This window comes from Dipodomys merriami, unplaced genomic scaffold (genome assembly GCF_024711535.1).
Source record: "Dipodomys merriami isolate MVZ:Mamm:240054 unplaced genomic scaffold, mDipMer1.0.p SCAF_17, whole genome shotgun sequence".
NCBI lineage: Eukaryota > Metazoa > Chordata > Mammalia > Rodentia > Heteromyidae > Dipodomys > Dipodomys merriami.
The window spans coordinates 1,910,167-1,922,502 of NW_027203048.1; the positions used below are offsets into that span (position 1 = coordinate 1,910,167).

Here is a 12,336-nt window from a genome sequence, read left to right on the forward strand (position 1 = left end):
TTTCTGTATGCCAACAATGAGAAGATTGAGACTAAAATTGAGAAATTCATTTTTTAATCTATATTAAAACAAAGATTGAAAGGAGAAACAAGTCAGTAAGGTCAGCTTTTAGTCAGAAAGCTCTGTAGAATTCTTTTTGGAACAATCGCTGCCCAAAACACAGACACCCCCGGAATCTGTATGCATGATACTATTTGCAGAAGTTATTTACACAATTAAAAAGATGATGCTACAAAGTCTAATAAAGCCTAACATAAAAGCCATTGAAAAGAAGTAAGGGTCACTTCTAACTTGATTGTATTATCATTTCCTTTTCCTTGTCATTAATAAAAGCCCTAATTTTTTTACAACTATTTTTTTTCTGTCATGGGGCTTGAAGTCAGGGCCTCAGTGCTCTCTGCCCCTGAACTCTTTTGCTCAGACCTATCACTCTACCACTTTGAGTCACAGCTCCATTTCATTTTCTGGTTGTTAATTGGATATATAAGTCTCATGGACGATTTCTCTGCCCAGGCTGGCTTTGGACTGCCATTCTCAGATCTCAGCCTCTTGAGTAACTAGGATTACAGGTGTTAGCCAGCAGCACCTTTGACAACAAAGGTAAAAATTTTATGAACTTAAAAAAAAAAAACTCATGCTCAAACGTAGAATATAACATTGCCTTTGTTTTGGTTTGTTTGTTTTGTTCTTTGTTCTTTCTGTCGTTCTTTGCATTTTTGTTTGTTTTGTTTCATTTGTTTCTGGCTTTGTGTGTATTTAAGCAGAGTCTCCTTAAGTAGCATAAACTATACTCAAATTTATAGACCTTTGACCCAGTCTTCTATGTACTTAGGTTACCTGGTTTGCTATACCCATGGGATTCTAAGAAACTTCCAAGAAACTCAGCATTAAAACTTCCAAGAAACTCAGCATTTTGATAATGAGTCAAGAAAGTTTGATTGCTCACTATAAAGGAAAGTGATTCTCAGATCTAGAGAGCAAGTTTCAGACTGAATTTAGATCTCTCTCTTAGTCACAGATTACAGAAATAAATCGAAGATGGACTAAGAGAAATGAGCAACAAGGCCTATTATAATTAGAAGTTTACCTCCTCTCTGTACTCACGGAGCTCTTCTGATTTCATGGAAATCATTGTTTCATAGTCTCACACTTTTCCACTTCCTGTAGAAAAAACATATAGAAGGAATATAATCAATAGGGTGAATGCTTTTTTTTTTGTTTCAGGCAAAAGAACGCAGTAAGAATTTATTCTATTATATCATTTTTAAGAATTTCCCAAGAAACTTCAGGGAGGTTGTTTTATTAGTCAATACATGCATAGCTTTTAAAAGAAAAACGTAAATATCTTATATAATGCATCTTGTATAAGACTTAGATTTTAAGAGGAACCATGTAACTTGTGGTGATGGTTGAGAGAGTCAGGGGAGTACAATGGGAAAACAGAAAAGTTGATATTGATCATGATGCAATTTTTCATAAAGTGACATGCTGAATTGAAATGCCTATCTACAACAACCTAAAATCATATCTAAAACTTAAAAATCGTATTTAAAACAATTTTAAAAATAATATTTTAAAAGTCAGACTTTAGAATAATGGTACTTTACCTTTTCCAGAACTATTCTTTATGCATTTAAATGAGCATAAATCCATTTTCTAAATTTCTGACCCTCATTTTCTAATAATGAATTTCAAGCACAACTTTTCTTCTAGTTTCCTAACTGTTCTCATACCTTAACTCTTGCCCTTGTTGGCTCATATATTTTATTCAAAATATTTTTAAAAAATAATATTACCAGGAGTTCACAGGGCCAGAAGCTCAGACCTCTTCCACAATTGGTCTTTGCCACGTTCATGCCCATTCTCAGTTTTCTACATACTCACATCAAAATTAAAGGTAATGGAGTATGTGCACCTAAAAGTTATCCTTGCTTTTATTTTGTTTATTTGTACCTGGAGTGAGATGTAATTCTAGAAACTGCTGTAAACAATATAATTTGCTGTTGATGAAAGATACAATGTTTCATTTAAACTTAAGGAATGAAATAGTATCTGTGGTGGTAAATATGTTAATTGCCTTGAGTCCATCATTCCATATATATACACATATAGGGAGACACATACACATGTATTATATAATAGCACCAGCTTCTAACCACAAAATATACGCAATTATAATTTATTGCTATCCAGTACAAAAAAAATTATGACAGGGGCTAGTGGCTCATGCTTGTAATCCTAGTTACTCAAGAGGCTGAGATCTGAGGATCAGGATCGGAAGCCAACCCAGGCATGAATGTCCATGGGACTCTTATCTCCAATTAACAATCAAAAAGCTGGAAGTGGAGCTGTGGCTCAAGTGATAGAGTGCCAGTTTTGAACAAACAGGCTCAGGGACAGCATTCTGGCCCTGAGATCAAGCCCACATACTGGCATCAACCAAAAAAAAAAAATTAAGAAAGTATTTTTTTCTGCTCAGTAGAGCATGCCACCTAGTACTCCAATAAAAGCGACAACCCCACAGGCTGTGGTACCTTCTTCCCTCCTCTACCTCTCCCCCCCTTCCCCCCTTCACCTAATACCCAGGGTGGGAAAGCTCACACTGAAGTTTTCTGTGTTAAGAATATGGTGGTTCTACATATCAGACAATTGCTAGAGCTGTTGACATTCTTACTCAGCAAGGTGCCGTATCCTAGTTCCTGTGCACGCAGAATTCTGGGCAGCAAGTCTCCCTCCCAGTGATCTCTGCAAATGCCTAATGGAGAAAAGGAACAGAGAGCTCCCTTCACCATCTAGTGGCTCCAGCACGTTCCCCTTTACTCCTAAAGAGGGGGAATGGCTTTCTGGAATCTGAATGCTGACATTCGATGCCTCTTACAGATGTATCCCCACTGTGACTTGGCTGCCTTTAAAAGTTAACTAAAAAGCATTAAAATGATTTAAATAGCAAAACTTATTCGAGTTTAAGGAGGCAAAGCTGCACCATAATTGGAGATTAAGATATGACATCGAGAATACTAAACAATGACACAGCACACGGGATAGGTGTTTGTGTTGTTAGATAGTTATGTGTGTTTGCACGTGTATGTACATGTGCACATTCACATATATATACATACACAGACCAGACGTACACACACACACACAGCTGCCTGCCCATTAGTAAATGCTCTACAAAAGCCCACACATCTAAATCAAATGTACTCTGCAGCAGAGTACGATTTAAAGTATCCTGATGTATGTGTGTATGCGCGTGCGCGCGTGTGTGCTTTTGTGTGTGTGAAAAGTAAGTTATCCAAATTGAATATTGCCACTTAATTATGTCTGGAGCTGAGAAATGGCTGAGGGGGGTTGCAGAAGGAGAAACCGGAGAGGCATGCTTAAAGTGCAGTAGTGGATGAAACCCACAAAAGACGGGAATCACTTCACCAGCCTTTCCGAAGGCTGCCTCTCCGGCTAGCAAAGGTGACTTAGCCAGAACTGACTGGGGCCCCGCAGCATCCAGGAAACGGAGAGGAGCCGCCTGGCCCCGGGGCTGCCCGCGGCGCAGTGCGCACTGCGGTGCCGGTCAGTCTCCAAATGCGCCCGGCTGCCGCAGCGCGCCCTGGTCCGTGCGGCTCCGCACTCCGGGTTTCCACGGTCACCAGCACCCGGCGGAAGAAACCCCGCAGAGCAGGGCCGGCGGAGGGTGGTGTCCCGGGAGTCCCCAAACCTAGCTGTCCCTCGGTGCTGCTCTTCCAAGCATCTGGGCTGGGAACGCGCGTCCCTGATCTCTAGGTCCCAAACGTCGCCTCCAGGCATCGCCTGAGCCCCTCCGCTTCTGGTGCCAGATTCTCTGGGTCCCCACTTAGGCAGTTTAAGGGAGTTCGAAGCCGAACTCTGGCGTTGAAGCCTGGGGCCGCTGCCTCCGGGCGGTGACTTGTGGATTTCCAGTCCAGCTGCCGCAGGAGGCGCTCTGGGTGTCCACAGTCCCTAAAGGTCAACTGCAGGTTTCTGGAACGTAGTGTGAAGACACTGGGCAAACTGTAAAGCTCAAGGAGAACTTCCATCTTCTTGGAACCCCCAGAATTTGTCTTCTCTTAAAAGTAATCCTATCTAACTCACACCAGTAATCCTAGCTACTCAAATTTGTAATCCTAGCTACTGAAGAGGCGGAGATCTGAGGATCAAGGTTGGAAGTCAGCTCAGTCAGGAAAATCTGTGAGACTCTTATCTCCAATTAACTACCAAAAAAAAAAAAAAAGAGAGAGGGGAAGTGGAGCTGTGGCTCAAAGGGTAAAACACTTTCCTGGAGAACACAAGCTCAATGACAGCGCCCAGGCCCTGATTTTAAGCCCCAGGACAGACAGACAGAACACACACACACACACACACACACACACACACACACACACACACACACACACACACACACACACACACACACACACACACCTCACTTGAATGAAAACCTATGAAAGGTTTGTGCTAACTGCATTAATCCCCAAAGCACAGGACAGCGTCTGTGGTCTGTGACTCAGTAGACTATTCCAATGAATAGTGGTTGAGCAGGTGAAGGTCAAGCACCCACTACACTGCGGGGAAGTGATCAGGGACATCTGGAACATGCCCTGCCCTGGCTTTCCAGGGAGGGAAGAGACCAGCACTTGCTGGGCACTAGTCCTTGCCAAGTCTTCTAGGCTTTGGCAGGCCAGTGGGGGGCGGGGCAGGGCCGGCAAGGTGTTCCTTCAGTGATGATACAAGAAGGGACTTCATGGATCTCCTAGGCCCAGCCCTCAACCCTCTATTTGCCAGATTGTTCGTTTCCTAACCTCCCCCATCTTCCTCTACCCAATCCAAAAATCTATTCACCAGACACTTCTTTCGTGTAATGCATCAGGCCTTTATTAAGTATCCACAGACATATATGTATATATATAACTTGTCCAAGGTGTGGAGTTAAAGAAACCTCAGTGCCCGGCACCCTTCAGAGCTGGTAGAGCTGGCATCTAGTCCTCCTAGCCCGAGACCCACAGATGACCCGGCCTGTGGAGCATGAAAGCCCCACCATTCTCCCGGTGAGCCCCTAGCCAGGTAGGCATTCTTCCCGGATTTCTGCAGTTTTTCCTCTTCACTTTGCAACCTGACCACCAGTGGAGGGCGGGGAGAGGGTGGAGGGAAGCCGGGAAGCCGACTCCACCGGTCCCACCTCAGACCTCCACCTTCAAGCCTCCAGATTAGGTAACTTGCAAAGCAGGGTTGACCCCATCTGCCCCCCCCCCCCACGCCTGTCCAAGGGCCGGCTTATAGAACCAGCCGGGCCCCATTCCCGAATCTACTCTCCTTTTGGCCTGTCTGATAAAATCTGGATCCTGGGAATCGACCTGCGGAAACTCCGACAACACCCCCACCGCACACACCCCACCCCCGCCAACTGAGCATGCGCCATTGCCTGGCGGCTTTTGGTCACCGCTCCCCAGTTCTCCAGGCTGGGCTGCAGAGCCCAGGGAGGCGGGAGGAGAGGAGAAGGGAGGGGGTGCCTGGGAGGCGGAAGCTCGTGCGCCTGCGCATCCAGCTCCAGGGACCCTAGGTTTTCTATGGGATTCCCAGTCTGCAGCAGAGATTCACCCGAGCGTGTTGCGGCGACGGCTCGGCTTGCAGGGCGCGATCCAGGAGGGATTTAAGCAGCCCCGAGCTCCGAGAAAAAAGAGCGAGCGAGCGAGCGAACGAGCTAGAGAACCACGTAGACAGACGTTTTAACCGTTTGCCAGTTAAATATAGGCATACATATATTTATTTAAAAGAACTGTTGAGTCTTTACCGTTTTCGTTAACTGGACGTGCGCAGCGCTGTAACTGTAAGTGGAAAATACAATCTTCCTTGCGTTTCTGAATGTGTAGCGCAGCCAGTTGTCAGGGAGATGCTTTGGCTATTGTCACACACTTGCTTTGCATAGATATGTCTAAGTGCACGGGGACTGGCTATTAGTCCGTGGGGGGCTTTGGGGGATAATGGGGTGGGGGCGAGGGGGGTGTTTATATATGCAGCGTGTTAGGGGAACTGTCTTAAGTTAGATGTAAGACAAGTGAAATTGAGATGCCTTTTTAGTTTAGGTCTATAAATAGGTGGATTTCCATAGAGAGATTTAAATAGCTAATTAACCGGTCGTGAAGTTTTCCAGTTTCTGATAGAACTATTGAGTGGTTGCAGTCAAGTACCAACCTGTCATCGGTGGGGTTGGTGCACCATTTGTGTTTGTTTTTTTTTTTTAATCGCTATTGGAAGAGCAACAAAAGATGTTTGCTAAGTAAAATTGAGTGACTGACTGGTGTGGATATCGGGCATGCTTGTTCAGAGAGATGTTAGTGTGTAAAAAAAATCTAAGGAGATAGGTGTAAAATAAAATTAGTCCTTAGAAACGATCATTTTTCGTCTGGGATTCTCCTCCCCCCACCCCCACCCCGGGCTCACCCCGTCACAATGGTGAATGGACAAGAAAAGGAAAGCTATTCTACTGCACCGTGGATTTTTGGGTAGAACCGAGATGGATTGTCGCTGAGTGGGGACCTTCACTTCAGACCCAAACTGGTTACCTGCCTTTACATTCCGCCTTGCCTTCCGGAATGCAGGCTTGAGAAGCACATACCCAGACGCGTTATGTTTGGCTTGTGTTTCCTTAAAGGAGAAAAGGTCGCTCTGTGATTTTGAGTTAAAATGGGTTGTTACTTGTCCGGAAAGTGGTACAAGGCTGTTTACAAGGTCAAACCCCATATGGAAAAGATTGCTGTAAGACAATGTGCAGAGAGGGGGCAAAGAGGTAGGGTGTTCCTTAGGGTCGAAGAGGTAGGCTCTGCACACATCAGTGCCTTGAGAGGGGTGGGGGTGGGGAGGGGAGAAGGGGCCCCATCTTACTGGAGTTAGCCTCCGGTCCTTATTTGGGGGACTAAAATGGAATGGAAACACTGGTGGATGTCAAAAACCCGAAGTATATATTGTCTCTAGGTGACTTCCCCCTTGGAGACAGAGGAGTTTTATTTCTGCATGTTAATCTTTTAAAAATGAAAGGAGGTTCGAGACAAATGTACAATGAAACTCCTATGAAAACATATTTTACTCCCACTGTGACTGAACTGATTACATGTGTGTGAGTGTATGTGGCCCATGTGTTACCTTTTGGGGATGCTGGTGCATCTTTGTATCGCTTCCTCATGAGTGCACCCCATAAAGTGCTGCACTATAGCAGTTGGGCAGAATTGCATTTGGCAATCAGAAGCTGGCCAGTATGTGCTGGGTTGCATGGAAGATTGGGTCCAATTGCTGGATAAAAATGAAATAAAAGGTGAGAAGAGCCACTGTCAGCTTCTTTAGGCATCTCCATCGGTCCAACAATCCCAACCCCACAAGGAATTTATAATTTATTTACATGATGACACTGGAAATTTAAATTTTGAGAGCAGCCTCTCCTTGGAAGTGCACAGTATAAAGCATACTGCTTTCTCAGATCCTTCACTTACTTCAGAATAGAAAGACCAACCCAATCATTTGTCCCAATTGGTGTTCCTTATATCATTGAGTAGGCATTAGTGCAATGAATGGTGCTGGTGTTGTTCTGTATTGATAAATGGTTGGCAGAAAAGAAAAAGGAATGGACAGAATCAAGTAGTAAGACTCATTTGGTGTCAGATTGCTAGCTTATAGAGTGAGTTACAGAAGGTTAGGTAAAACAGAGATCTTATTTAAGATATCTAGTCCAAACCCTTTGTTGTACAGATGAGAAAACTGAGGCTCAGAACCATGGAGCTAAAGAAAAAATGAATTCAACTTCTGGTCTATGGAATAAGCCATCAAAAGGGAATCTTGAATGGGAACAGCTCCTATCTCTGCAGTTTCTGCATCCTCCATGACAGTGCTGCAGTCCTTAAACAAATATCTGCTCTGCAGCACATTTGTGAGAGTCTTCAGGGGCCTTTTGAAACCTTCTCTCTTCTTCCCCTCTCTTTATAAACCTTGGAATGCCTACCTCTTCCTTTCGCCCTCAACTCTAATATACCCACTTCATTGGATTTTTTTTTGGCTCATCTTTCTGGCTTCTTTTGCATCTCAGTCAATTATGGGTTCTCTGTGGAATATGAGGGCACTGGCAAACCAGTGGGCTGCATGAGAACATCCTGGGGCCCATCTCCATTGCTCCCTGCTTGTCCCCTATAATCCTCAGGAAATCCAGCCTTCAAAGACACTGCAGGTACAATCCCCACCCTTCTGCCACATTGGCCTTCTCCAGAACCGCTGCAGCTGCGGGGATGGAGGACTAATGGGGTGAGGAAGCTGCAGCACCAATGCACAGTGGGCTCTGCCAGCTCCTCTGACTCCTAGAAGGAAGAACCCGAATCAGAGATGCCTATCTCCATCCTTCCTGGAAATCTTCCAGAAAGACATCTGCAAAGAAGGGGAGAGGAAGGGGAGGCAGACAACTACAGGAAGAATGCTTGCCCAAGTCAACTGGAAGTGGCCCTGTAGAGGAGATCCTGAGGCCTTTTAACCCCTCACCATATCAGCACAGCTTCTCCTCAGGCTATGCTTGCTTCTTTCCTCTTGCGCAGTTTTCTTCAGCAGTCAGTATGGCCTTCCTAGTTGTCTCCCTTCCTCCTTTTTGTGTCTCCTTCTTTTCTTGTCTCTCTTTCACCATGTCTCTCTCATTTTCTTTCTTTCTTTCTTCCACACAAATTTCCTGGGTGCCTACATAATATTGTTCTAAGAGATCTGGGTCCTCCTGTTCCTTCTGCAAAACATGTCATCTCCCAAACCCTGGGGAAGATAACAATCACCAGCAATTTCCTCCTTGGGGAAATGCCAGCAAATCTTAACCTGAGGTTTTCAGGATAGGGATGTGAAGGATGGGAGGCAGGCCAGAGGAAGACTGAGTTGGATGTACTTTCTCATTTGATAGAGGAGCTAAACAGTCTGGGAGGGTGTTGAAGCTGAACAGGCAAGTGATGAATTTCTCAGCATATCCATTAATCAGCAATGTGATACAACATCACCTATCTTGACAAACCTTTCTCAAAATGGGATGAATGCCAACTTAGTTTCTGCTCTTTAAAACGTTCTTGGTAAATTGGATATTATCTAGTTTTACTATTCCACTCCAAGCTATTCTAAACACTAGGCAGCCTCTACAGACACCTAGAAACTTGGAATGACAAAGTACCTTACTTTGACATGCTATATAGGACTCATATTCTGTGACTGGGTAACAGGATTCAGAATGTTATAACCTTCCTGTATTGGAATTTCTGTATAGACTAACATGCTCAGGAATGTTGTCTGTCCTGGACATTTTAAAGGTTCTTTTTATTTGGGTTGCACAGAGGTATGGTTTCCAAACATTCTTGAAGTCACTTCCTGGGGAGTTCTATGGACTGCCCTACAGTCTCAATATTAATCATGTCCTTCCTAATTGATAAGTATTATTTCTTTTTTGGGGGGGGGTCTGGTCATGGGGCCTGAACTCTGGGCCTGGGTGCCGTCCCTCAGCTCTTCAGCTCAAGGCTAGCGCTCTACCACTTGAGCCACAGCGCCACTTCTGTCTTTTTTTTCTTTTTGCTTATGTGATGCTGAGGAATCGAACCCAGAGCCTCATGCATGCAAGGCAAGTGCTCTACCACTGAGCCACCTTTCCAGCCCCAAGTATTATTTCTTTTAATGTCTCATTCTAAAAGTCTTTTTCTTTGCATTGAGTGATTTCTGTGCACCTTAATTAAATTAGTGATTATCTTGGACTAGATGAAGAATGTTACTATATAAGGTATCCTATTCAACTACTAAGGTTGAAATTGTCACATTAACTTTTCTAAATTATCAAGTGATACAGAGGTCAATTAATAAATAAGTAATATTTCTGCCCTCATCGCTTAAATTATACAATTAATAGAATAGAGCTGGTATAGGTTGTCTAATCCATCCTTTAATACATCAAAATACAGTATTTAAAAGGAAATTCTTCATTTTGCAGACAGGTCTAGAGCATGAATCATAGTCTGCAAGCATGACTATTCCAATGATCCTTATCATGTTTCCACAATGTCTGCACAATGTCTTTTATAGTAGAAACTTGGTATCTGTCAATTAAATATTTGTATGTAGCAATCGAATAATTTCTACTAAAACCATGTGCATAATTAATATTACTTTATATGTCTTTGGTATTAACAAAATATTAAAGATCATTTTATAATTTTTAGTAAAGATATAAACACATTATATCCACCCTTTCTCCAATCCAATCCATTTTAACCTACTCATGAGTATGCCCCCTTTTATTTCTTAATAAGTAGAATAGATAAATTATTTCTACCTGTCTGCAAAAATTGGTAAGTGAAAAAGACAATAAAACAAACCTAGACTGTTGATGTTCTATACTGTGCTTATTTAGATCATGATCTTTCAAGTTAGAGAATTTTTGTAACTTGATCACACTGTGAAGGGACACTGAATTGTTTCTAAAGGTTACATATACTCTCTTAAGTGAATCAAAAGACTTTGAGCTGTTCCCAGTTTGATTCATTGAAAACTCAGCTGAGGGAAAGAGTTTAGGAATGCTTTAGAAACTATTTAATGAATGAAGCAGCCATGGAATCGCAAGTTACTGAAGAATCTTCAAAGACAGTTTGACACTTTAATAACAAAGTGCCTCTGAGTACATTAGAGAGATGAAGATCAATTAACTTAAAGCGATCTTTGAATTTCTCCTCTGCAGGCTTAACCCAGTCAACCTTCTGTGTGACCACCAATTTTTTATTTGGGTTTACAATGTGCATGGTTATTTCCAATGACTTATTGCATTATTTCTGGGTGAGCATTTATTTCCCTTTGTTCTAAATTATGATTAAGACTTGGGAGTATTGTCTTTCACCACGTGCCCTTTAGGATTTTCCATGTCTCATATTTTGCTCTGATTGTGTTAATGTGATTAATATGTTTCTTTCTTATTTCTTGAAATATAGTTTTTAATTTGTGGATAAAATGTCTGCACAGAAGCCCAATCAAGCATAATCAATATAATTGAAATGCTTAATCATATAGTTTTTTATGTTTAAGATAGCAAGGAATGCTTGGCCAGTTTGACTTTCAATTAGCAGCTTCTGTTTGGTGAATTCTTGGCACAGGATATTATGACTTCATGGAAAACCATCTCTTTCATTTATTCCAAAACTTCAAATGTTTCTGTAGTTTTTTGCACAACATGTTTGAGGTTTACTTTCCTGCTCATATGGGATGCTTTAGGAAAATAAGAAAAGTGAATCAGTTTAATTGCAACATATAAAACAATTCATTTTTCTTTAAGTGACTATAAAGAGACTCTTTCTTGGAGTGACATAAAAACCATTTATTTTGTCTTCCATCAATTTTAATTTGCAAATGGGGAAAGTCCTCACTGAGATTTCCATTAGAAAGATAAAAGATATACACAAGACTATGCTGCATCATTGTTGAAAAATACAATACATGATAGATATTTTCATTTAAGGATCATCAGGAATCAACTTCTCAGCCATTTTGGTCATTGGGTTATAGTAATCCCATTCACAAGACAACTTCTAAATAAGGGCTGGGTCTGTGACAACCAATGGATGGTGCTTCATGTACTTGATAAATACTTATCAAGTAAATGTACCAAGACTGTATTCACTGTAGGATGACCGACATTAAATGAGATGTTGTCATAACTCCCAATTATGCCAAAAGAGGAAGACAGAGAAACCCAAGTCAGTAAGCTAAGTGAATTTTTTAAAGTGATGTAAATGCATATAAGAAAGACTTCCTTTATTTCTTCTGAAATAAAGACCTGCACTGATTGCTCAAATTCCCTGCTTCTCTTATTGCTTCTTTAAAGGCATTTTCTCTACCATTCTGACCCTTCATATGACACCCACACATAACTGGAAATAACAAACTATGGAACTGAAAGTGCATATCCTTATGGAGCACATTTGAACTTTACCTAGGGATCCTTATTTCAAGCTGGCTGTCATGACCTTTGACCTTATCCCACATGTCTACAGTTGATCACTTAAACTTAATACAAGCAGTTCAAAAGCCTTGCCTTTTTCTAAAGGTTAACATGAACTATTATACTGTAATATTTTTTCCCTTTAGTACCTTCTAAAAAAGGAATTCCTGATACACTCCCCACACATTCTCTATCATTTCCACTCATTTTATGACTAATCTTTCAATGTGTGTCTCTAGGAGGAGTCTTACGTGACCTACTCGTTCATTCTTTTTTTCCTAAGGGCTCTTACTATAAAGAAAATATACCTCTTACCGACGTTTTCCTCCTGAATCAAAAACTTGTTC

General features: G+C 42.1%; 1 protein-coding gene across 2 annotated transcripts in view; it reads left to right on the plus strand.

The window, feature by feature from the left end:
• The window catches only part of Vsnl1 (visinin like 1), a 114,256-nt gene that overhangs the window by 12,698 nt on the left and 89,222 nt on the right, over window positions 1-12,336 (plus strand). The window contains exon 1 of one of the 2 annotated variants that reach the window (XM_070025024.1): window positions 5,544-5,836. The exons of the other annotated variant lie outside the window; for it this stretch is intronic. The gene's annotated coding sequence lies outside the window, so the exon portion shown is untranslated. Of the gene's footprint in view, window positions 1-5,543; window positions 5,837-12,336 lie in introns of those variants that run through there. 2 annotated transcript variants of the gene reach the window in all.